The following is a 27,497-nucleotide window of genomic DNA, read 5'->3' as shown; positions in this document are numbered from 1 at the left end:
CATGCAAACAACCCCTAATCTGCATTATGTAGTGCTTGGGACTTTCAATGGTGGGTGAAAATTTTAAGTTTGACTTCTAAGAAGCGTGGGAGTAGGGTAGACCTAAACATAATCCTAAAACAACAAGGCCACTTCAGGGTGCTTTGCCAGCCGGGTCTCCAGGAGTGCCCTCTCCCTCCCCCAGTGAAACCCAATTGTTCTACCCACAGAGAGCTGCCTGAAAGGGGAGAGAGCTCCCCGGAGCCCCCTCCCCATTCCTGACCTCCCCACCCCCACCCCTGAAGGTGGGTGTGTGGGAGGCCATGTTGCTAGGCAACTGGCTGTTGTCCTGCAGTTGCCCTGGTGACAAGGGCTTGTGTGTACAAGGGGGTGCTCCTGGGTCCTTGCTGAGTGTCTGTATAAGCAGGCTGGACTTTTCCACCATGATGCGTTCCTGGAAACCATGTCATAATGTGGTTTGTCAAAATTTCTCAGAGGAACAGCATTTGGTCTCCGTAAGGGGTTACGTTCCTGACTAAAGACGCAGCCAGAGATAAATCACAACTGTGATCAACAATCTGTCATAAGCAGAAGGCACAAGTGCCCAAATATCCTCAATGAGTTCTACGGCTAAAATTATGCTCCAAGCCTCACCACGAAGCTATCACTTGACTGCACGTGAAGCCCTATGCATCATGTTCATTCATTCACTCATTCACTGACATGAAGGCTGTAGGGGTCATTGTGGCTCACTCCTAGCCTCATTTCCACTTCAGATGATTCGTCTTCTAAGACAACATTATGGGTCATAGTCCCTTAAAAAGATGTGTTGACGTCCTAACCTCTACTACCTTAGAATGTGACCTATTTGGAAACCAGGTCTTTACAGAGATCATGAAGCTAAAATGAGGTCATTAGGGTAGATCGTCATACAGTGTGACTGGTGTCCTTATTAAAAGGGGGAAATTTGAAGAGATGTGCACAGAGGAAAATGATGTGAGGAGACACAGGGAGAAGGCCACATGAAGACAGAGGTTTGGAATGATGCGTCTACAGGCCAAGGAATGCCAAGGATGGCAGGCAAACCACCAGAAGCCAGGAAGAGGCAGGGAAGGATTCCCCTACAGTCCGAAGGGAACAGACTCCCGCTGCTGTCTTGACTTCAGACTTCTAGCCCGTGAGATAATACATTTCTGTTGCTTTAAAACTGCCAGGCTTGCACCACCTTGTTTCAGCAGGCCTAGGGAACTAATAATGGCCAACCATGGTAATCCCACCCTCTTGGCTCAATCCTGGCCAAAGAGCAGTAAGGAGAGGCTACTGGGCTGTTTCTGAGAAAGGTTCCACTTTTCCTTCTGCCTGTGCCTGGAGGTGACTCCAGGAATTGCTGTAGCCACCATACTGCGAGCCTAAAAGGCAAAGCCCTCGCGGAGGAAGGCAGGGAGTATGTGCAAAGGACCGGGGACAGATGACCTGTTGAGTTGCCATTTGAGCCAAGCCGGAGTGTGGCCAGCCTCTGCGCATCCTGTCACGTGAGTTGATGGGGTTCCCTGAGGTTTAAGGCAGAAGGTGAAGCAGAGTCTCCTTGCTGACACAAGTGTCCTCCATGTGGGGTCAACTGTCACATGTGCTCAGCACTTCTCCCTGCCACCTCCTCGTGCTGACTGAGGCTCCAGCCTCCTTCCAACTGCTATTCTGCATCTCGGTACTGACTGTGGTAGATTGTTTGCAAAGGTGGCCGTAATAGTTCCTCCTAGCCGTGCACTTCCCAGTCCGACTTGGCTGCCCCACCAGTACAAGGTGGTGTTTATCTTTCCATCCCTTAAATCCAGGCTTGGCCATGTGACCTGCCCTGCCCTGCCCTGCCCTGCCCTGTGGGAAATTAACAAATGAGACATGAGCAGAGCTTTCAGAAGCACTTGGGAAGTCGGGCTTGCTCTGTGGGCTTCAGTTGGAAGCCCGAGACCGTGATGCAAATGGCCTGAGGCAGCCTGCTGGAAAGGCCACTAGGGGAGAACTGAGGCACTCCGGCTGACAGTTGCCACTAATTGCCAGCTCTGTGACTAACCTTTCTTGGATTAGTCAACCTTAGTCAACAGCGACATGAATGATCCCAGGTAAGACCAAGAGAAGTGCCACTGAGCTGAGCCCAGCCTGAATTTTTGACCCACAGAACCACAAGCAAGTAAAATGGCTAGTTTTAAGCTACTAAGTTTTGGGGTGATTTGTCACATAGCAATAGCTAACCAAGGAACTGGCAGATGGTCCCCAGTCTGGCACAATCCCCTCAGGCTCATTCCCAGGCCAGGCACTGGGTGGGACACTATGGATACAATCATGAGAAAGAACAGACCTCATCTCTGTGCTCTCTCTCTCTCTACTTTTTTTTTTAACGTTTATTTATTTTTGAGACAGAGGGAGACAGAGCATGAATGGGGGAGGGTCAAAGAGAGAGGGAGACACAGAATCAGAAGCAGGCTCCAGGCTCTGAGCCATCAGCCCAGAGCCCGACGCGGGGCTCGAACTCACGGACCGTGAGATCATGACCTGAGCCAAAGTCGGACGCTTAACCAACTGAGCCACCCAGGCGCCCCTCTCTAATTCTTTTTAAGTTTCTTTATTTATGTTGAGAGAGAGAAGGAGAGACAGAATCCCAAGCAGGCTTCACGCCATCTGCACAAAGCCCGATGCGGGGCTCAAACTCACCAACTGTAGGATCATGACCTGAACCGAGAGCAAGAGTCAGACGCTTAACCGACCGCACCACCCAGGCGCCCCTGCTCTCTTTTATTATTAGCATGTGCCAGGCACTGTGCCAAAGGCGTTCGATGTGTTAACCTGAATGACAGTGTTAGTAATTACTACCATCTTACGGCTGAGGAAACCAAATCTCAGAGAAAGTAAACAAATGGCCAGCTTTGCCAGATCGTATTTTCCAAAGGTGGTTGCGGAGATATCTGCCATCAGATATGCTCTGCTAGAACCTTGCCACCCTCCCATCAAGGAGCAGAATGTAATTCCCCTCTTGAATCCAGGCCGGCCTGTGATTGGATTACAAGCGAATAGAAGGCAGCAGGAGTGACACTACGAGACTTCCAAGGCAAGATCATAAAAGAAGCTACAGGTACTTTATGAGCTGGGGCACTTGCTTTGAAGTCCTAACTTCTGTGCGAGGTTGCCGTGCTCTGAGGAACCCTAGGACATGCTGTGAGGCCCCGTGGGGGTGTCCCGGCTCCCTACTCCCACTAGGACCCAGCTGACAGGCAGCCCCTATCAAACTCCAGATGATTCTACCGCCCAACTGTTGAGTCATCCCAGCCTTTGAATCTTCTCCCTTGAGGCCCAGAAATTATAAGTCAGAGACAAGCTGCCCTCACTGCGCCCTGTCCAATGCATAGAAGGCATGCACATAACACAGTGGGAGCTTTACGCCACGAAGTTTGGGGTAGTTTCTTCCATAGCAACAATAAGGAAGCACGCAAGTTTATACAGCTGGATAGCAGGAAGGGGAATGAGGTTGGATTTGAACCCTGGCAGTCTGACTCCAGAGCCCCTTCTACCTCGGCGAGCCCTTCACTCCCATGCCCCTCAGCTTCCTCCCCAGAATGGAAGCTTGGCTCCCCTGACACCACCACATCTTTCTGCGAAGCCACCCCAGTCCCCACCCCGAGAGGAGCGAGGAAAGGAACAGGTTTGCTTCTCCCTCTGCTGCTCCCAGGCCACCCTGTCCTCTTGGAAGCCCAGGCCCTTCCTTACCTCGGCTCCACAACAAGGCTCTCTCAACCTTGAGCACACAGCCTGCTCTCCTTGATGATTGCAGTTCCTGCTTTGGGGGGTTGCTTTGCTCCACATCGAAGGCTATGTGAAAATGCCCCAAGTGAACCTACTATGGGTCAGGCACATGGTAGGGAGACAAGGTAGAATGAGCTCTGTGTTTACTCCCTCTTGCTCTTTCACAAATTGCCACCAACTTAGTGGGTGAAAACAACACAAAGTTATTCTGACAGTCCTGGAGGTCAGAAGCCTAAAATCAAGGTGTCTGCAGGGCTGTTTTCCTTCTGGAGGGCCTAGGGGAGATGCCGTTCCCTCCCTTAGCCAGCTTCTAGAAGCTGTCTGCATTCCAGACCCCATGGCCCCTTCCTCCATTTTCAAAGCCAATAGCACAGCCTCTTCAAATCTCTCTCTCTGACCCTCCTGACCCACTCTTCCACTTATAAAGACCCTTCTGATTACATTGGGCCCACCAGATTGTCCAGGAAAATCTCCCCATCTCAAGGTTCTTAATCATATCTGCAAAGTCCCTTTGGTAAGGAAGGTAACATATTCACAGGTCCTGGGGATTAGGATGTGGACGTCTTTAGGAGGCCATCATTCCACCTACCATGGGCTCTTTGATGGAACTCATCTTGGGTGAGGTTATATATTTATAGCAGACACTGCCACTCCTCACCAATTATTCATCTTTTCTTCTCACTAGACACATGCGTCCTATGCATGACCACGCAGTTGAGTTCTGGCCAATAAGGTAGAAGCAGAAGTGATAAAGTGAGGGGCGTAATTGCAGACCTGCCCCATACAAACCCACTTACGGGCCTGGCCACAGAATCCCCAACAGGTTCATATATCTCCCATGCATGAGCTAAGTGAACAGGACTGCAAAGACCCACAGGAAGTTGGAGCCCGTGGGGCAACAAGTCAGGGTCCCTGAATGACAGTGGAATAGTATCCCTGCTGACCCACCTTGTATGCTGACATACATTAAGACATTGACGTTGCGGGTTGTTGGTTACAGCAGTTAGCCTACACTGACAATATACACCCACAGTAATGTACTTTAAAAGAATTTGTATAAATGTATTTCATAAATTTTATGAGGCATTCAATTTTGTAAGTAAATATAATATTTACTTACTACAATGATAAGTTCATCTATGACATAGATCATAGTAACAAGAAGGTTACTTGAGTATGGAAACCAATGTGACAATAAATTTCATATATTGGAAAAGAAAAGAAGAAGGTTACTTGAGAAACACACACAAAAACAAAATCAGTGATGATGCCTCTCAGCTGCAGGCAAGAGGAAAGAAATCTGACTTATTTCTGTTTTGTATGGACTGCACCATAGTGAGGAATCCTGATTAGAACACATAAGTGCAAACAGTAACAAGTATATTTTAACCTACTGTAATCTCCAGAAGCTCTTCAATAAACAAAGATCACCAGAAAAGCTTGAATCTGAGACCAGCACAGGAACTAGCTAACTTGGCAACACAAGTTCGTGTTTCAGGGGACTTCCACATGGATTCATTTATACGTTGTTTACTTTCAAAAGGAGAAAAGACAATTTACCCCCAAACCTGCAGGACCAATAAAACCAAAACCAGGCAAACAAGAACAAGAGTCCAGTGATCGAAGAACTGGAGCTAGGAATTTCACGGACTGAGAAGCCGGGGAATGTGTGTGTGTGTGTGTGTGTGTGTGTATGCATGTGTGTGCATACGTGTGTATATGTGCATGTGTGTACATGCATGTGTGTGCAGATGTGCATGTGTGTGCATGCATGTGTGTGCAGATGTGCACTGTGTGCATGCGTGTGTGTGCATACGTGTGTGTGTGTGTGTGTGTGTGTGTGTACGTACACATGCACGTGATGGGGACCCAGGGGAAGGGGTGGTCAATAAGACCCTGTGGTGTTAGAAACATGAGACCTTTTTTCCAAAATGGTCCTTCTGGGCAAATGACTGCAGGGTCCCACATCTAAGTGACCAAGCAGCTGGTCATTTAGAATAAAAGCTTAGGTTCCTGCAATTGTTTATCAGTGAACAGAGTCTGGGAGCCCCAGCCCTGGCGTGCACAAACATTGAAAGAGAACTTGGGGAGAATCTATAGCCCCAGAGCAGTTACTTCTAGACTATGGTCGGTATCTTACGTGTGATACATTACAGAAGATTGGTTCCGCGGCCTCATCAAGGCTGGGTGTGATGAGGGTCTCGAGGAGCCCCTGTTCCCTCTGGCATAAAAAGACATGAAAAGTTCTGGAAGCCCAGCTAACAAGTGGCCCAGCTGTGGATCCCAGGACTGCAGGAGAAGGCAGCTTCTCCCAGACCGGTCTGGGCTGCCCACAGCAGGAAGGACCCACTGGGGGAAGAAGGACACTCTCACTGACCAAGCACATGTTCTGTGCCAAGCTCTATGCTCTGTTTTTACATATAGTTCAGTTGAACGACAACCCTGTGTGGTAGGTCCTTTTAATCCCCAATTTAGAGAAGAGGGCAGTGAGTCTTAGCAAGATTAGAAAGTCAGCCCCCAAAGCGTGCGGCCATTCGTGGCAGGTGGCATCCGAGCGGAGCCGAGTCCGTGTGCTCACACATCTGCCGGGAGGGCTCCAGCTGCACACAATTGTCGGCTCCCTTTCCTCTTGATTCGGAGGCTCGGACTGAAATAGACCAGAGGAGGGAGGCACTGTGGCCCTCGGTGCCACGATAAAGCTATAAATGGTACCAGGGGTGAAACCACTGACCTTGGCTGGCAGCGAGGGAAACAGCAAGCTGCAAAGCCAGGGTACACGGTGTGGCCCTCACCCCCCAGCACCCGGGCGGCAGGCACAATGTGCTCCCATCTTCCTCACCTCCTGGGCCTCGTATTTCACAGGCTCAGTGACACCGACCTGCTGGAACAGCGCGAGGGCCCTCAGAACACTCTGAACCTCTCATTGTTTACACAGCAGCGGCTGCTATGAGCTTCCCAGGGTTCATCACTGTGTAACCACCCATGTCAGGAGTGGGGAGACTGAGGGACCATCAGGTTTCTTCCTAAATCAGGATCCAGAGGCCAGTGAGAGCTGGTAAACTGGTGGACCATGGTCCCCAAGCTTGTTCATCAGATGTCTGATGCGCTGGCTGTGGGCACCGGTTAAGAGCAGGAATAGCGGTCAGCATCTCCCAGATAACCTTTGACCTTACTTCTGTGTGGGCCATGCCTTTACCCATGGAGCAGGTGAGCAGTGGGAGCTGTGGGTGCCGGAGAAAGGGCTCTCACCCACCCCTCGCATCTGCCAGAACGGACACCTCACTTACCCAGGGGCTTTTCTCTTCCTTGGGACAGGAGAGGCAGGTCTTCCTAAGCCCCAAACAACTAGCCTGTGAAGTTTTCGTTCGGTATGTGTTTGTTTTGTGACAGCATGTGATTCTAAGTCACCTGCTCTTTCTAAGTGGCTTTGATAGTTACCTGAGTCCCAGCAGCCCAACCAGCATTCTGTGGATGTTGAAACCCCTTCGGTTCTTTTCTTTAATGAAATTGTTGCCCAAACCCCTGTCCTCCCTATAAAATGCCAAGCGATGATTTTCAGAATGACACTGCAGTGCATACTCTTCCAACGGGAAATGACTCGGGGGCATTTTATTAGACTGGAGATTGAGAAGAATGTGGACTTTTCTACAAAACTCTGATTTGGGTACTTTATCATTTCAAACGTTTCCGTATAATGAAGTAGCATTTGTACACAACTGGCTTTTTCTAGGCCCTTCGTTTTTATTGTTGAATGTTTTATTTAGATGTATCTTCAAATTGCTTAGGGTAGGAGATGGGGCTGCTAGAAGAGGGAAGGAGGAGAGAAGAAACCAGCACCGGGTCTGGCTGCAGGGGACCCAGAGTATGGGTTAACTGCACGAGTGAATGGATCAGCGAATGAATGAAACCATCATTGAGCAGCGTATCCAAGCGACCCATCCTCCGCTCCTTGTCACCTGCGAAATAATATCCAGACATCTTATGTACTTCAAATGCTCGGGCCTCAGGCCCATCTCGAGGAACTGGGGACAACCTGAGACCCAGGCCAGAGCAGTGGCTGATGTGAGCCAGAAGCCCTGAGGCAGTCACCAGCCCTTCCCCTCTTGGGCACCTGCTGGTTTATCAAGCCTCTCCAAGTGGTTCCCTCCTGGGCTCCTCAGAGCACCCCACCAGGCATCAGAGTGGGGATCGTTCCTGTTGTACACTTGGGGTCTTGCACCTGGGTCTGGAAGGGGCACAGCTACCACGGGAGGAAGGAAGTCAGGGAGGGCCTATTAAGCTGGACACCAGTGTGGTGAGGCCGATTCAAACCTGGGGAGCTGAGCGAGTTCCCCGATGACACTCGCACGCTTAGTTTTGTCCTCCCACCAGGCAATGAAACTGTTGAGCTTTGACTTGTCAATTAAATGATGAGAATAACAAGAAAACTGTATGTCCATTTTCAAAGGCTACAGCCCTTCACCTCAGATTCTGGTAGCATCTCCTAGGGTCTGAGCTCCCCACTCCCCCATCCTGCCCCCGGGTGAGCACTGCCTTGGAAGATCAGAGGGCTGATCCCCTCCCCTGCTGGTTGGGGCCACACAGCACAGGCTGCCTTCAGTGCCACTTCCCACACCCACATCCTGGTCCTAAGAGTTATGGAGCAGCAAAACCAATAGAACCATTCGGCCCCCCCAAATCCAGGGGCCCCTACTTTTAGCTGCTGTTTACTGAAAAATTGGGGCAAGGAAGCAGAATGAGGATGGGTTAAAAGCATCAATCCTCAGTTAAACCCACTGACTATTTTCCTACCTAAAAACCTAGAGCATGAAGAAGTGATCTAAATGTTTTGGGGGGGAGAGGGCTCTCAAAATCTGCAAAATGTCAAGTTAGCCTAACTTACTGAGGGGCAGTGACCCCCTAGAGCCCTTCAGAGGAGGGTAACTAGGATGGCTCTGACACATGAGGGACAGCCAAAAGATACGGTAACGTAACATTCATCCTGGGAAGCAGGTGGGTGGGCACTGTTTTCAAACTTCTGGACAGCTCCAATGGGGGAGAGGGGTGGGCTTGTTCAGAGGGGCCTTACAACTGTGGACAGTGAAGGAAGGCCACACGGAGGTAAATGGCAGGAAGCTGCGGAAAAGCCAACAGTCAAGAGCCATCCAGACACGGGACAGGCTGGCGTGTAAGGTAGTGAGTTCCCCGCCCCTGGAGGTATCCAAATACTTATTCATTCATTTACTCTGTCAATATATATGTCTTAAGGTCCAGCAATAACTTGAGTGCCAGACATGCAAGGTTCCTGCTGTCAGGGAGCTTATATTTTAGTTGGGAAGACAAATAACAAAAAAGTAAAAAACTAAACATAAAAAACCCAAAATATATATTCAGCAGAATTATAAAAAAAAAATTAAATAGGGTTATGAGAGAGTATGGGCCGGGTGTCTCCTGTGCACGGCATGGTAAGGGTCAATATCAAGCAGAAGCAGAATGGCCTCTTAGCAGGGCAGGTGTTAAGAACCAGATGCAGCTCTTTGAAACCCCTTCCATTCTGAGCCCACGACCTCGCACAATCCTACATGCCCGTTTGCTCACTAATGACTACTGGGCGACTCCTCCCCAGAGAGTGGTATGGCTGAAGGAACCTTGAGCAGAGTACCCCCCCCCCCCCCCGGGTGCGTGGCTGGGGCCAGGGACCCTGGGCACAGTGAGGTGGTAGCTTCCCCTGTCTCCCACCTGCTACCTCCTCACATCCTGCCTGTCTCACGGGCTTGGCTGCATAATCGCTGGGCCAGGATTTAGAGCCAGCGCAGCAAGGAGCTTGTAAATCTTCTCTCACATCATGAAATGCCAGCAATTTCACAGCCAGGGACTCCTGTTCTCATAAAGTCCCCACACCAGCCGACTTGCATCTAAAAGTGTCCTCTGGGCTGACGGATTGATGTTGGAGCCTCTCTGGAGCCAAACACGGGGACAGGCTGCCTCTGCCACCTGCTTGGCTACTCTGAAGCCCCCAGAAGGAAAGGTCATGATTACCGGGCCAGATTGCCGGGGCTGTGCCTGCAAAGGAACCCTCAAACACAGTGCCCTGAGGAGTAGAGGAACAGAATGGCCACCTCACACTGGGAACCAAGGCCACACTGACCTTCAAGACTATTTGAGGGGAAAAATATTTCCAAGCAATATGCATAGTTGGAATCCATATGGGGACATATCCAATTACATTTAAATGTTTTTAATTTTTTTTTTAATTTTATTTTTGAGAGAGAGGTCAGAGTGTGAATGGGGTATAGGCAAAGAGAGAGGGAGACACAGAACCCAAAGCAGGCTCCAGGCTCTGAGCTGTCTGCACAGAGCCCAACAGAAGGACTTGAACCCACGAACCGTGAGATCATGACTTGAGCCAAAGTCAGACACACAACCAACTGAGCCACCCAGGCTCCCCCCAGATTTGCCAGTGACCCTTAACCCTGGCTCCATTAGAATGACCTGTGGAGTTTTTATTTTTTAATTTTTTTTTAACGTTTATTTATTTTTGAGACAGAGAAAGACAGAGCATGAACAGGGGAGGGGCAGAGAGAGAGGGAGACACAGAATCGGAAGCAGGCTCCAGGGTCTGAGCCATCAGCCCAGAGCCTGACACAGGGCTCAAACTCACGGACCGCGAGATCATGACCCAAGCTGAAGTCGGCTGCCCAACTGACTGAGCCACCCAGGCGCCCCGCTGTGGAGTTTTTAAAAGCCTCACAGAGAGAGGCAGTTCCCACCTATGGAGACTCCAACCCAGTAGAGTCTAGAAAGGATCTCCTGCATCTGTATGTTCCACAGGGAAGGATTCGCCACTTAGTTCATAAGAAAAACTTCAAAGGAACAAGAAGGACAATGTGGCAGCCTTCCAAGATGGTCCCGAATGATCCCCACTTCCTGGTATTTATGCGCTCATATAATTCCCTCCCCTCAGAGGGGGCTAGACCTAGTGACTCACCTCTATGAACAGAACAAGGCACAAAATGATGGAATGTTACTTTCAAGACTAGATTACACAAAGACTGTGACTTCTATTTGAGTCCCCCCTCTCTTTCTCTTGCCCTCAGGGAAGCCGGCTGCCATGTTGCCAGTCACCCTATGGAGAGACTCATATGGCAAGGAAGTGGTGTCCCCCACCAGTAGCCAGCGAGGACTGGAAGCCTGACCACAGCCTGCACATAAGCTTGGAGAGACATTCTCTCCCAGTCAGGTCTTGAGGTAACTGCCCCACTGACACCTTGATCCCAGCCTTATGACTGATCCTGAGACAAAGCACCCAGAAAAGTACTCCCAGATCCCTGACCCCCAGAAACTTTGAGATGATAAATGTGGGCTGTTTTAAGCTATTACATTTTGGGGATAATTTGTTATGCAGCAACAGATAACCAATACAGACGTATGTAACAAAATTTTGGTAGTGGTTTATGTCTGAGTGGTGGGATTATGAGGGATCTGTATTTTCTTCCATTTGCTTATCTATATTTTCTGATTTTTTTATATTCTATGAATTACATCCAAAATGAAAATCTAAAAATCATTTTCAAATCATATTCTAAAAAACTTTGACAGGAAAACATAGGAGAAAACCTTTGTGAACTTATGCTAGGCAAAGCTTTCTGAGACAAGTCACCAAAGAAGGGGATGCCCAAAGAAAGATAAATTGGACTTTATCAAAACTCAGAACTCTTGTTCTTCAACAAACATCATTAACCAAATAGGAAAGACAAGCTCCAGACCAGGAGAAAGATTTGAAAATCATAGATCTGATAAAGGACAGGTTTCCAGAATATATGAAGAACAAGAAGTAGACACATAACCCAATTAAAAAATGAGCAAAAGGTTTGAATAGAATCTTTTCTATTTCTCCAAAGAAGATACACAAATGGCCAATCATCACAGTCGTTAGGAAAATGTGAATTCAAGCCACAAAGCTACACCAATATACGCCTATTAGTAGGGCTAAAATTGAAATGGCAAGTGTCGACCAGGATGTGACAGAAGTGTCACCTTCATACACCACTGGTGGGAATGTAAAATGTGGCAGATACTTTGGTTTCTTAAAAAATTAAATATGAACTTGCCATACGACCCACTCCTAGGTATCTCCCCAAGAGAAGTGCAAACGTCCACACAAAGACTTATAAGCAAATATTCGTAGCAAAAACTGGAAACAACCCAAATTTCCATCAACAGGTAAATGGATAAACAAAGTGTTGTCCATCCATACAAGATACTGTTCAGCAATAAAAAGGAACTCAGTCCTGACTCATGCTACATCACCACACCACAAAAACAGTATGCTAAGGGAAAGGAACTATGCAATAAAGAATATATATTGTGTATTGGAAATGTCTAGAAAAGGCAGTTCTACAGCTAGAAAGCAGATCGGTATTGTCTGGGGTTCAAATGGGAGTTTGACAGCAAAGGAATAGGAGGAAATGTTCTGGCGTGATAAAGATGTTCTAAAACTGAACCGTAGGGATGGTTGCATGATTGTCTACGTTTACTAAAAATCACTGAATTATATGCTTACCGTGGGTGAATTTTATGTTGTGTAAATCATACCTCAGCAAAGCTATAAAAAAGTTATGTCTATAACCTTGGACCCAGTAAGTTCATGTCAAGGGCATAATCAGAAATGTACACAAAGACATATCAAGGATGCTCATAACAGTATTTTTTTTAAGTTAATGAAAAACTAGAATCTGAATGCTTAGTAACAGATAATAAATGATTAATAAGTGGTGATGCACTCACTAGACTAGTATGTGACCATTAAGAATGGTATTTACCAAGAATTTTTAACAACCTGGGGAAACGCTTAGGATAGAGTACAAAAGCTAATCTGGTGGCCTGATTTCTCCATGAGCAAAGAGTCTATAGATAAATGTTTATTTTTAAACACACTTGAATTTGTTCTGTGTGAATGCGTCGAATGCATTCTGATGAATGCGTCTGCACATGCAACACAACCAGATGTATATATATAGACTTTTTTCCTTCTGGGTATGTAGAAATAGTAAACAGCTGGTGATTATATAAGTAATTCTTGTTGTTTGTTTTGTCCTTTATCTTTTCTGATATGTTTCTTCAAAAAGCATGTATTCATTTTAAAGCCTGAAGAAAGAAGAAAGAAAGGAAAGCAATGGCAGGCCTCTCTTCTCCTTGTCAGAGGAGGGGCTGTGGTTTCCTGAGTGAGGGGTATACCCTGGCCTCGATACAATGAGACAGAGGGCCTATCAGCTACTGCAGATATAAATGGCAGCCAACACACCTGGAAACAGCTGTCTCAGTCCATTCATCCCAGCTGGGACTCATTGATCTTAAAACAGGGCCAGCCTTAATGCAAGGACACTTCCCTTTTCATTAGCCAAGAGGAGGAGCTCCTACCAGGGAAAGGTCTCCAGGGACTGGTGTTTTGTCACTGCAGCGAAGGGAAGGTAACAATGATCTTAGAAACAGATGCATGAGACTTACTAGGAACTGCTGGACAAATACCATGTAATTTCACTCATATGTGGAATTTAGGAAACAAATGAGCAAAGGGAAAAAAGAGAGAGAGAGAGAAGCAAACCTAGACACACACTCTTAATTTTAGAGAACAAACTGATGGTCACCAGAAGGGCAGTGAGTGGGGGAATGGGTGGATAGGTGATGGGGATTAAGGAGGGCACTTGTGATGAGCACCAGATGCTGTATGGAAGTATTGAATCACTATATTGTACACCTGAAACTAATACTATTCTGTATTTTAACTCACTGGAATTAAAAAAAAAAAAAAACTTTTAAGAAACCTGCTGGAAATCCAGTCTATAAGCTGGGGAATCACGGGGAGAACCTAAACCTGGAGGGGAGAGAGACAAGGGTTTGACTCCTGGTTTTGCTACAGAAGCCACACTCTGTGGAGTCTGGAATGAGCTACAGATTTAAACAGAAATTCAGTTTCCCCACCTTTAGATGGGAGACGAATAGACTGCCTATTTCCAAAATGGAAATCTACATCATTGGCTAATAAGATTCAAGGAATAAAGGGGATAGATTCGTGTCCCAGAGCTAACATAACAAATTATCACAACCTGGGTGACTTAAAACGACAGGAATTTATTCTCCGAAATTCTGGAAGCTACAAGTCCAAAATCAAGGTGTTGGTGACATGCCCTCTCCAAAAGCTTTCTGGAAGACCTCGTCTGGCTTGTCCATGGCAGAATCCGCAAAGACTAGAAGAATAGTAACAGGTACATGCTCAACAGAATTTATACAAATAACAAACTGGTGAATAATTCAGAGGACAATGGATTATGTTTTGTTTTATGATAACCTTTTTACTCCTAAAATAAAAGCAACATATGTTCATTTTATAAAATACCAAAAACACACATAAGCAAAAAGCTTAAAATCTGCCAGAATCACACCTTTTGCAGATAAACTACTAATATTATTGCATATAATTAATATGCAATAATAATAATGCAATATTATTGAATATAGTTATCCAATATTTATATGGTAACATTTTTTTTAACATCATACTGTAAACACATTGTTGTAACCTGATTTTTACACCTAACATTTTATGAATATCTTTCTGAGTCATTACATATATTCCTTGACCTACCATGGGGTTACATGCTAATACACCCATCCTAAATTGAAATATTGTGAGTCAAAAATGCAGGCACACATTGGATATACTGTGGGTTTAGTTCCAGACCACCCCAAGAAAGCGAATATCACAATAAAGTGAGTCGAATGAATTTTTTGGTTTCCCGGTGCGTATAAAAGTTATGTTTCCACTAATACTATAGTTTATTAAGTATGCAATAGCATTGTGTAAAAAAAAAAAAAAGCTCTGTACATATCTTAATTTAAAAATAATTTCTTGTGGGGGCACCTGAGTGGCTCAGTCGGTTAAGCGTCTGATTTTGGCTCCCATCATGATCTCACGGTTTGTGAGTTCGAGACCCACTTTGGGCTCTGTGCTGATAGCTCAGAACCTGGAACCTGCTTTGGATTCTGTCTCCCTCTCTCTCTGTCCCTCCCCTGCTCCTGCTGTCTCTCTCTCCCTCCAAAACAAATAAATGTTAAAAAAAAAATTTTTTAATAAATAAATAAATAATTTCTTGGGGCGCCTGAGTGGCTCACTTGGTTGACTGTCTGACTCTTGGTTTTGGCTCAGATCATGATCTTGTAGTTTGAGTTTGAGCCCTACATTGGTCTCTGCACAGACAGTGCAGAGCCTGCTTGGGATTCTCTCTCTCCTTACCCCTCCCCTACTTGTGCACATGCTCGCATGCTCTCTCTCTTTCTCTCTCTCTCTCTCTCAAACAAATAAGCATTACAAAATAATTTCTTGCTAAAAAATGCCAACCATCATTTGAGCTTTCTGGGAGTCGTAATCTTTTTGCTGGTGGACTGTCTTGTCTCAGTGTTGATGGCTACTGACTGATCAGGTTGCTGGGTTGCTGAAGGTTGGGCTGGCTGTATCGATTTCTTAGAATAAAACAACATTGAAGTTTCCTGCATCAATTGACTCTTCCTTTCATGAATGATCTCTCTGTAACACACAATGCTATTTGATGGCATTTTACCCACAGTAGAACTTCTCTCAAAATTGGAATTAATCTTCTCAAACTCTGCTTCTGCCTTATCAACTAAGCTTATGTAACATTCCAAATCTTCTGTTGTCATTTCAACAGTCTTCACAGCCTCTGCACCAGGAGTAGATTCCATCTCAAGAAAACCCTTTTTTTTTTCTCCTCAGGAAGCAACTCCTCATCTGTTCAAGTTTTATCATGAGATTGTAGCCATTCAGTTCCATCTTCAGGCTCCACTTCGAATTCTCATTCTCTTGCTTTTCCTGCCAGGTCTGCGGTTACTTCCTCCACTAAAGTCCCTCCTCAAAAGTCATCCATGAGGGCCCAAATCATCTTCTTCCAAACTCTTATTATTGTTGATATTTTGTTCTCTTCCCATGAATCACGAATATTCTTAATGGTATCTAGAATGGTGAATCCTTTCCAGAAGGTTTTTAACTGACTTTGCCCAAATCTATCAGAGGAATCACAATCTATGGCAACTACAGCCTTACAAAATATGTTTCTTAAATAATAAGACTTGAAAGTCAAAATTACTTTTGGATCCATGGGCTGCAGAATGGATATTGTGTTACAGGCATGAAAATGTGAGTCTTGTTGTACATCTCCATCAGAGCTCTTGGGTGACCAGGTGCATTGTCAATGAGCGGTAATATTTTGAAAGGAATCTCTTTTTCCGAGCAGGTCTCAAATATTAAATATTCAGTGGACTTAAAATATTCATAAATCACGTTGTAAACAGATGTGCTGTCATCCAGGCTTTGTTGTTCTATTGATTGAGCACAGGCACAGTAGATTGCACACAATTCCTAAGGGCCCCAGGATTCTCAGAATGTTCCATGAACAATGGCTTTAACTCAGAGTCACCAGCTGCATTTGACTCTAACAAGAGAGTCAGTCTGTCCTTTAAAGCTTTGATGCCAGGCACTGACTTCTCTTCTCTAGCTATGGAAGTCCCAGATGATATCTTCTTCCAGTAGAAGGCTGTTAGGTCTACATTAAAAATCTGTAGTTTAGTGTAGCTACCTTCATTAATTCTTTTAGTTCGATCTTCTGGACAACTCACTGCAACTTCTATATAAGCACTTGCTGCTTTACCTTGTGCCTTTATGTTACAGAGATGGCCTCTTCCCTTAAACCTCATGAACCAACCTCTGCTAGCCTCAAACTTTTCTTCTGCAGTTTCCTCACCACACTCAGCCTTTCTAGAATCGAAGAGAGTTAGGTCCGTGCTCTGGATTAGGCTTTGGCTCAAGGGAATGGTGTAGTTGGTTTGATTCTCTACCCAGACCACTAAAACTTTCTCCATATCAGCAATAAGGCTTTTTAACTTTCTTATTATTTGTGTTTTCACTGGAATAGCACTTTTAATATCCTTCAAGAACTTTTCTTTTTCGTTTATAACTTGGCTAACTGTTCGGTGTGAGAGGTCTAGCTCTTGGCGGAGCTCAGCTTCCTTACTAAGCTTAATCATTTCCAACTTCTGATTTAAGGTGAGAGACAGGGTGCATGGGTGGCTCAGTTGGTTGAGCATCCAACTCTTGATTTCAGCTCAGGTCATTATTCCAAGATCATGGGGTCAAGCCTCACATCAGGCTCTGCTCTGTATGTGGAGCCTGCTTGGGACATTTTCTCTCTCTGTCTCTCTCTCTCTCCTTCTGTCCCTTGCCAGCTCATGCACTCTCTCTGTCTCTGTCTCTCTCTGTCTCTAAAAAAAAAGGTATGTGACTCTTCCTTTCACTTGAAACCTAGAGGCCATGGTAGGGTTACTAACTGGGCTAATTTCAATATTCTTGCATCTCAGGGAATAGGGAGGTCCAGGGAGAGGGAGAGAGATGGGAGGACGGCCAGTCAGTGGAACAGTCAGAACATATACAACAATTAAGTTCACCACCTTATATGAACACGGTTCACAATACCCCGAAACAATTACCATGGTACCATCAGAGATCACTGATCATGGATCACCATAATAAATAATGAAAAAGCTTAAAATATTATGAGAATTACTAAAATTGTGAGGCACACACAAGAAGTGAGCAAATCCTGTTGGAAAAATGGCGCCAATCGACTTGCATGGTGTGGGGCTAACACAAACCTTCAATTTGTTTAAAAAAAACAAACACTGTATCCACGAAGTGCAATAAAGCAAAGCACAATAAAAAGAGATATGCCTATTCACCTAACCAACCTATCATAGCCTCGCCTAGCCTACCCCAAACGTGCTCAGAACATTAGCCTACAGTTGGGCAAAATCGTCTGATACCAACCCTATTTTATAATGAAGTGTTGACTACCTAGCGTAACATATTGAACACAGTACTGAAAACGAAAACCAGAACAGTTGTATGACCACAGAAGGGTTGTGAGGGTATCGGTTGTTAAACCCTGTGATGGTGTGGTTGACTGGAAGCTTCAGGTTCATCATATCGCTAGCCCAGGAACAGATCAAAATTCACAATTCAGACGACTGTTTCTACTGCATGTGTGTCACTTTCACACCGATGTAAAGTTAAAAAAAAATCCTAAATTGAGGGGCACGTGGATGGCTCAAGTCTTGATCTCAGGGTCACGAGTTTAAGCTCTGCATGGGGCTCCTTGCTGGGAGTGAAGCTTACTTAAACACACACACACACACACACACACACACACACAAACTCGTAAGTAGAACCACTGTAAGTCAGGGATCATCTGTATGTAATATCCGACCCTATCAAGTTTTTTGGTTGTATGGAGGGATGACCTATTGAAATACTAACCAAGTTTCCTCTACCCTTCTGAATGTCCTCCTTTTCTGAGACCCTTCCTCCAATCAGACAGCTTTTGAACTGAGCTGGTATCATTGCCTCAGGAAATGGACCGTGTAAGAAACACAGACGGCATTCAAGCTTTGAGGCGGCAGATTACAGATGACTGCAGATTACAGATGACTATAGATCCCTTGCCATGGCTCCCATGAAGAAGCAGGGTCTATGTCCCCTCCTGGTGAAGCCAGGCGGGTTTTGTGATTCTGCCGGTAGAATAAGGCAGAGGTGATGTCGTACCGGTTGTGATACCCAAGACTGAAGAGACTGACAGCAATTGTTTCCTGTTTCTGGAGCCAGGTCTCAGAGCCTCCTAGTAAGAAGGCTGACTATCCTGAGGCCGCCATTGTGTGAGAATCCCCAACTTCATGGAAAAGCCTTGGAGGATGAGACTTCATGTGAAGAGAGAGTGTGAGGCTGGGAAGCACCCTTGCACCAGACATGGACATGAAGACCCACCATGGAAGGGTATCCTTTACCCCTTCCAGTCCCTGCTCAAATTCCTGACCCACAAAACAGTGACCAAAATAGGGTTGCTGGATTCAGCAAATAAAAAGATAGGACATCCGGCTAAATTTGAATTTCAGATCAAGAACAAGTAATTTTTTAGTGTAAGTATGTCCCCAGTATTGCATGGGATAGACTTATACTAAAAAAAAAAAAAGTACATTATCTAAAATCCAAATTTAACTGGGATTAAGTTTTATACATATAGTATTTGAAGATAAATTTTAATTTTTTAACACTTAAGGATAAAATATACACAGGTAACATATTCACCATATTTCATCTGGCAACTCTAGACCAAATTAAAATGTATGTTTTATACCACCAATTTATAGGGTAGCTTGTTATTCAACAATAAAAAACCAAAACAGCAGCAACAGAAAGGAATTGGCGATGGAGAATACACCTGATGTGGAGCTAGAGTCGCTGGACGGAGCTGTTTTTCTCACTCTTGAAAGGAAAACAAAAACAAACACCAAAAAAAACTTCTTCGATGGGAGAAAAAGAGAGAGAGAGAGAGGCTAGGACAGGAGCAGGGTCTACTGCACTACATTGTCCCCTCCCTCTCCCGGGCAGAGTCCCCTCGTGTAGGGGTGGGTGAGGGAAAGGACGGTGTCACACGCAGACACAGGGGCTGATCTCAGAAAGCAGAAGGAAACAGGCTTTGCTTTCAGGGTCGTCAAGGGCATTCGAGAGACGCCCTTTCACTGCCACAGAGCCAGCGCACCCAGAGGGACTCAGGATGGAGGAGATGGTGTGGACAAGGGACCCAGTAACAAATGGCAAGGAGGCCCTCTCTCTGCGACCCTTACCGCCATCCCACTTCAACCAACATACGTCACCATATACCTTCCAGGCCCCAGGAGAGGGGTCAAGGCAACCCGTGCACTTATTGGGATTATTCTCCCCCATTTAGTGAGATATGTCTAAAATAAAACTCATCTCAGGCACTGGAAATAATGAGATGTATGTTTCTAGCCCACCCAAGTTAATAGACTAAGATTTCTACCGGCTACAGCCATAAACCATTTGGTACTGCCCTGGTGTTGATACATTTAAATTTGAAAACTTATATTTTTGTACGTTAATACTAACACCCCTCAACTCCATTCCATACGCCACGTTCAGACTTCTACCAATCAGCTAAGCAACTGTTCCTAGCAGTTGCCCAGGCATTGCCATATAGGCTGATTAGGAGCAAGCATTCTGGAGCAAGACTGCCAACATTTGCTGCCTAATGGCTGTGTGTCCGCGAGCAAGTTACTTAACCTCCCTGGGCCTCCACTTCTTTATCTATAAACTACCAATAGCCATCATGGTATCTACCCCATACCATTGCAATGAGGCTAAAGTGAACATGAGTATGTTTTTGTAAGTGTTGGCCATTAGTGCTGTTTCTTGTGCACTTACTTGGAGATTGCATTCGATGCTTACTATTTTATAAAGAGCCACGGAAAGTAGAAAGGTTTACACCTAATCACTAAACTGTGACAAAGATCAGAAACCATGTGGGGAATCTTCATTCTCAAATGAACAACCTTTGGATTGGCTTGCCGCCTGTAGGTTCATTGGTTACAGAAAAGAACGAGATTCAGGGAAAAACATACAAAATCTGGAGACATACCATAACAGACCCAACGAGTGCCTCACCGTCACCCCTCAGCATTTACTGCTTCCGTGTCCTGCAGCCTGACTTCCCACCTGCCTGCACTCAAATTTTTGTCTCAGGTGTTGCTTTTGGGGAAACCCCAACTCAGACACATGTTATTCAAGATTGTGTCTAATCAGTTAGGCATGTTCCGTGATTTGATAATGTTTTTAAAATAGTGGTGGGGGAGAGGAATCGTGGATATTAACATCATTTCCAACTTTATAAAGCTTAGGGACACCTGGGTGGCTTAACTGATTAAGCGTCTGACTCTGGATTTTGGTTCATGTCATGATCTTGCAGTTTGTCTTATCGAGGCTCTGCGCTGACAGCTCAGAGCCTGCTTGGGATTCTTCCTCTCCCTTGCACTCTGTCCCTTCCCCTGCTGGCATATGAGCACTCTCTCACTCTCTCTCATAAATAAATAAACTTTAAAAGCTACTGTTAGTTTTTCAAAATAAGCTACTGTCCCAGTTTCAAACATTTGACATTTGGATGGATTTCTGGGAACGCTCCTGTGTGTGCAAGTCAAGGACAATCTATGATTCAGTCACTCCTTCTCCTGATGGACTTTTGGGTTATTTTCAACTGCTGCTAACACAGACAATGCTTCAACTAACACCTTTGGCAAAATCTGTGCACACATCGTGGATTCTCTCTGAAACGCAAATTCCCTAGAGCAGCATCACGGTCCCAAAAGACATGCATCCACGTTGCCCAGTTCCTCCCCCGAAAGGCTCTCCTGGTTTGCACTCTACCCCTTCCCTAGGTCTAGCTTCAGAAGTATTTTCTCAACTCCCGTGTCTGGCTCATCCGTGACGGTGTGGACACTGCCTTTGGCCTTGGCCGAGGCCTCTGCAGGGCAGGTGAGTTGCAGGTAGTGAGCTGAGGCACTGTGGACACCAGGCAGGGGCAGGGTTCTGGGTCCAGTGTCGGGGTTAAGAGACAGAGATGAGTGGAATCAGGGTCCAGGTCAAGGCTGACCCGGGGAGCAGGGCGGGAGCTACTTGAGAACTGAAACGTTACACAGGGACATGGAGGGTGAGGCCTCACTGCACAGACGGCGGCTGCAAAGGCTGCATCTCTGTGAACCAGGGCAGGGCCTGCATGGCCCATGGGACACCTTCACACAAATTAGGAAAAGATGCCCCTTCCTCAGGTTAAAAGAAAGGTCGAGTGAGTAGATCTCTAAACAACCTAAACTCTGCCTGCTGAACAGCAGCACTGGCTCCATGCACACACAACACAGGGGCACACTTGGAGACACAGGAAACCCCGCTCCTCCCCACCCACCCCCTGTGAGGCAACCATGTCAGGTTCAAAGTCTCAGGGGCCTGTGAGTCAGGCACTAAAGGGCAGCTAGAGCACAGGCATTATAGGATGCACACATGTATGCCAAGCTCATGCATAGGCCAAGTGCCATCGTGAGTTGAGGTCAAAGATAACTCTTCCCTGATACCTATCTGGCGACCCGGAGTCCCTGTGCCATCCAGCATGCACTCACATAAGTTAGTGTGAATCTACCAAGTGGAAGATGCCCCTTAGGTGTAACGCCCTTGAGCAGTGCACTACATGAATTCCTGAACATAGGCCACAAGGCACCATCCATTCAAAGTCTACAGCTGAGTAGCAGCCCCCCAACTGGTGGTAGGCTGCTGCTCCTCAAGACCTGCTCTGTGTAAGCTCTGGGTTGGAGCAGACTTCAGTGACTTGAACAGGGAGGGGCTGGGGAGGCCGACTTCAAGCCAGGCCTCCGCCACCTCCCGAGGTAGTTCTCTGGGCTCAGACCTGCCAATTAAAGCCCTCGAAGATGAAAGAGGAAGGCTTTGGTAAGCAGCTGGGCGAGATGAAAGTCAAGTCCAAGTGGTGTTTTACAGCCTCCTAAAGGGAGGATTTCTCGGCGTGTCTGGCATTTTGCCATGAGCATCCTTGCCACAAAATTGGTTTGCTGGAAGGCAATTCTGCTATGAAGATATAATAATGAAATCTAAAAGAGGGACACTGAAAAGGATATAATGAGGGGCACCTGGGTGGCTAGGTTGGTTGAGCATCCGAATTCGGTTCAGGTCATGATCTCATGGTCTGTGGGATCAAGCCCCACGTTGGGCTCTGTGCCAACAGCTCAGAGCCTGGAGCCTGCTTTAGATTCTGTGTCTCCCTCTCTCTTTGTCCCTCCCCTGCTCGTTCTCTCTCTCTCTCTCTCTCTCTCTCTCAAAAACGAATAAACATTAAAAAAAATTTAAGGATATAGTGAAACATGAAAAAAATTAATACAATTCATAATTAATTTCTTCCTTCATTAAGAGAGGTATCAGTTTTCCAAGCACGAGGATACACGCTTGCATCGTGTTGTGCATGGTTCTGGGCTGCTCGTTCTGGGCATGGGGAAGAAAGGCTAAGGCTCTAACGCACTTGTAACTGAGCTTTGCTATTGTGGGGACTGGTACGTTTTCACTGTCCTGCAGAGTGTAGCATGCAGTCTGGCCTTTTACTTTCTATTTCACGCCTCCAGGAAGCTTTATCACCGGATCTTCTATCAAAGTGATCTCTGTAGTTGTTACCATCACCGTCTTAAGACGGCCCACCTACCGGTCGCTGTAAGACCACTGTAAAGGCTAGCTGACATTTACCTACAGCAGTCCCCCCGTGGCCCCGAGGGACCACAGTCCAAGACCCCCTAGGGTACTGAACCCCTGGATGTACTGTTTTTTCCTAGACATACGCACCTAGGATAAAGTTTAACTTATAAGTTAGGCACAGTAAGAGATTAACAATAATAAAATAGAACAATTATAACACTATACTGTAATAAAGGTTATGTGAATGTGTGTTTCTCAAAATATCTTATTGTCCCGTACTCACCCTTCTTCCTGTGCTGATGGGAGATGATAAGACGCCTACGTGATGAGATGAAGTGCGGTGAATGACCTAGGCAGCGTGACCCGGCGGGCTGCTATTGACCTTCTGGCCCTATGTAGGAAGGAGGATCATCTGCTTCCAGAACGCGGTTGGCCACAGGTAACAGAAACCCTGGAGCACAAAAAGAGGAGAGCAGGGTCTACTGTAACATAAAAGTGAGAATTGTGTCCATGGAGAAATAAAACCCAACTGACAACTAGCTTCATTCAATACGTCGACTCTGCCAAAGGCAGTGGATTCATCAATGGGGGAATGTAACCAGCCAGCCAGTTATTTTATCTTTTACTGCAAAACTGCCTTACGGTTGATGAGTAATGCAGTGAAAATGCCTGCGGCGAAGATGTTTCCAACGAAACTACCTAGAGCTGATTCTAGGTGCCGCTCATTAAGCTCAGTCAAGAGCTTGCACCACAAAAACCTGGAGAGGCTCTCACAGAGGCAGCTGACTCTCCCTCCCTCGCTCTGACAAATCCATATTCTCATCGTTCTCATCCTTCTCCTGGCCTCACCAGCAGGCCTCCTGGGGGCAAGCTAGTTGGCCCAGACTTCTGGCAGCAGCCCCACCCACCCCTGCACCTGACTCTGCACACCTGCCCCTCCCCAGCAGGAGCCCAGAGCGCAAGCTGTGCATCCCACCAGAGCCCAGGAGCACTGAGATGGAAAGGAGGGACATGACCCGTGGGGGGTGCCGATGGCTGGGGGGATGGCCGACTGGCGAGCTCCACCCAGCCTGTCCTGCCCCCTGCTCTCTGCTGCTACATCTGAGCTCAGCAGCCTGGCTCACCACCCCACAGAAAGGAGAGCAATTGCCCGTCCCACACACCATGTTTATGTCCTTATTTATTTCCTTATTATCTATCTCCCCCTACGCGAATGTAAGCTCCCAGAGGAAGGGTTTATGTTAGTACCCTATGGCTGCTGTCACAAATTCCCACAAATTTACTGGCTTAAAACAACACAGACTTATTTTCCTACAGTTCTGGAGGGTGGAGGGCTCACTGGCCAAAATCAGGGGCAGAGTTGCATTCTTTTCTGGAGGCTCCAGCGGGGGGAATTCAGCTCCTTCCCTTTCCCAGCTTCCACAGGCCACACACACTCCTTGGCTCGCGGCCCTCTTCCATCTTCAAAGCCCGAAATCACATCACTCTGACCCCCGCTTCGCCCTCACACGTCTGCCTCTGCCTCTCATCTTCCTCCTCTACTCAGAAGGACCCTCATGATTACGTTGAGCACCCGCCCCCTGATTACCCAAGATAATCTCCCTATCTTCTGGCCAGGTAATTCAAAACCTTAACTCCCCTCTGCATGTAGCACAGACTATGTACGCATTCTGGGATTAGAACGTGGATGTCCAGGGGGTGTGTGTGTGTGTGGGGGGAGACATCATTCTACCTACCACAGGGTTTGTCCCTTATTCACCCTTGTATTCCCAGTGCCTGAACGGTATTCTGACACATAGCAGGCCCTCAATAAATACTTGCTGAATGAATAAGTGAATGAATACATGAGTAGCTTACTAAGAATAACATTTAATTCATAGTAAACACTTAATCGTGCTTATTAAGAGCCAGGCACTATTCACAGTGCCTTATGTGTATTAACTCATCGGATCCCCGACAGCTCCGTGAGGTATGTTTTATTATTCCCTGCCTTCTATAGATGAGGGAGTGAAGGCACAGGTGTGTAGTCTGCCCTAGTGTACACAGCGAGTGAGTGGTAAAGCCAGGATTTGATCTCGGGTTTACCGAGCACTTCCTGTGTCACCGGCCCTGGCTGGGCGTGTTACATTTCTGATCTCATTTTATCCTCACAAGAGGCCATGAGGAAAACGGGCAGAATGGGAAGCCTGGTCTCAACAGGGACAGAATTAAGTCACCGGCTGAGGGATTCTGAGGGGTTCTGTGGGACAATGGATTGCATATTCCTCGTTGAGCCTCCTTTGATGCCAATCAGATGAGGACTTTGCACCCCTAAAGGGACTGTGGGTGTCCATGTTCCCATTACGGGGCTCCTGCCTTGGACTCTATACCACTAGTATCCACACCCCCCGCAGGCCTGTAGCAGACCATGACCTTCACCACACAGGCCTGGCTGCTCTGTGTCCTGGAAGCCTGTCCTCCTTCAAGGAACAGGAGCCTGCTTCAAACCTCATCCAGAGGCACCTGGGCGGCTCAGTCGGTTAAGCGTCTGACTTCAGCTCAGGTCACGATCTCACAGCTCATGAGATCGGGCTCTGTGCTGACAGCTCAGAGCCTGGAGCCTGCTTCAGATTCTGTGTCTCCCTCTTTCTGCCCCTCCCCTGCTTGCGCTCTCTCTCTCTCACTCTCTTTCTCTCTCTCTCAAATATAAAATAATGCTTGCGCGCTCTCTCTCTCTCTCTCTCTCAAATATAAAATAAAATAAAAACATAAACATTAAAAAAAAACCCTCATCCAGAACTGAAGCTGCATTTCCCATTCCCCTGATGACAACTCTGGGGACTCCCTCCTAGCTGGGCCCCATACTTGTTTTGCATGGGCTGGAGCTGCTTACTGTCTGGATGCTGGCCCTCCAGAGCCACCTCTGATTTACCCTGCCAGCCTGCTCCTGAGCACACAGGCCTGCAGGAGGCCCCCAGGCCTCAGCCACCCCGAGCCCTGTAGAAGGAAGTAGAAAGAACGCTGCTTGGACAAGGAGATGGCGCTACCCCCTGGCTTGCACCTTAACCTTTGCAGTCAAGGCCAAGAAGAACAAAACGCACTTGAGCCTCTGCCAGCACAGTGGGGCAACGCAGTTTCTGTTCCCGCCAGCACATTTTTCTAGGTCAGTGTCAGATCAGGGAAATCCAATACCACATGTCCCAACTTTTTATTTGAAAATAGAGAAGTTGCTTTCCAAAATAAATAGTGTTTACAAGCGGAGGCTGGAGAAGCCTCCATCAGACATGGTCTCAGTGCCCAGGCAGGACAGATTCTTCCCGGCCTGGTTGCTGTGAACCCAATGCCAGCCCCAGCTCCAGTCCCAGCAGAGGCCAGATCAGGAGGAGCACACGTGTATATACACATGTGTGTTGATGTTTGCCTGCATGTGTGCATACACATGCATTTGCATAAATGTGCATATGCATGTTTTCTTAAGGGTCTCTGGGTATGATGAACATGCACATGTAAGTTGGGGGCTGTACGCATGTACTTGTGTGTGTGTGGGGGGGGCCTACGGGCACGTGCACATAGGGAGAGGGGCTTCTGCCCTGTGAATCTGTACCCAGCCCTGCTTCTCAGACACCTAGTCCAGTCTGGAGTCCCCCCCCCCGCCTGCGCTCACTGCAACATCCCATCTCAGCCCTCACCCTGTTCTTTTCCTCAGCTGCCTGAGGGGCTGGGGCTCAGATCTGGATATGCTGTGAATGCATTTCCTCCATCCTGCCTCCTCTCACTACCCACCCTCTGCCTACGGCCACCTGGACTACTGGTATAAGCCAACTGTTCGCCCTTTCTGGTGAACACGTATGTGAAGGGCCCTCAGTACAGGTCCCTGCTGTCACAGCTCCCTGACAGTCACCTTGACTCCCTCACAGGCCCTCCTCCTGATGCTGGCAGCACAGGCTTCCTCAGCCTCTGCCTGGTTCTCAGTGCAAAGCCCCACCTGCCCAGGAACCACCTGCTTCATCAGACTCAAGCAACTCAGCCAGGCTTCCAAGAGCTGCGTGATTTTCTTAGCAAACCCTCCTGGCTCCCCCTCACAAAAACCTCCCCCTCACAAAAAACTCGGCTCAGTTGCCCCTCACCGCTCGCACGTTAACCCAGGCCACTCCTTTACCCACCTCGGCTTCTGCCTTCGCTCATGCTGTTCCTCTGCCCCGGCACCATTCTCCAATCAGCTCTGCCCGTCCCACCCGATGCTACCTTGCAGACCAGATCTCTTCTCACCCCTCCCTCTACGAGGCCTGTCACATAAACCTCCTGCCCTACAAATGCCTTTCCCGTTGGGCCCTGTATCGCCGCACAACGCGCTGCCCTGTGTATTGCCTAAGAATTGCGTTCAGGTTGCTTCATGCACTTATCTTGCCCTCTCACCTAGATTGCAATCTCCTTCTAGAATTAAGCCCGGTGCTCCCTTTGAATAAACCTCGGGACCCGACACAGGTCTGAACATAGTAGAGACCAGAGATAAGGGCTTTTGTGGGTTGAGTGGATGCAAGAAGATGGAATCAGGCTGGGGTGGTCAGGCCATAAAACTGCATGCCAGGCATTGCCTCTGGTGACT

The 27,497-nt window shown here is 47.1% G+C and overlaps 1 long non-coding RNA gene across 1 annotated transcript; it reads right to left on the bottom strand.

Annotated features, from left to right (window-relative positions):
• Positions 1-7,595: 7,595 nt before the first annotated feature.
• On the bottom strand, positions 7,596-27,172 carry LOC125147185 (uncharacterized). Its single transcript, XR_007145044.1, has 3 exons — positions 27,055-27,172; positions 23,196-23,363; positions 7,596-7,727 (listed from the first exon to the last, which is right to left on the bottom strand). It is a non-coding gene; the product is annotated as an uncharacterized LOC125147185 (long non-coding RNA).
• Between the last annotated feature and the right edge of the window lie 325 nt (positions 27,173-27,497).

Source organism: Prionailurus viverrinus, chromosome D1, assembly GCF_022837055.1.
Source record: "Prionailurus viverrinus isolate Anna chromosome D1, UM_Priviv_1.0, whole genome shotgun sequence".
In the NCBI taxonomy this organism is placed as follows: Eukaryota; Metazoa; Chordata; class Mammalia; order Carnivora; family Felidae; genus Prionailurus; species Prionailurus viverrinus.
The sequence above is the reverse complement of the archived record's forward strand: the minus strand, read 5'-3'. Positions and strand labels throughout refer to the sequence as shown.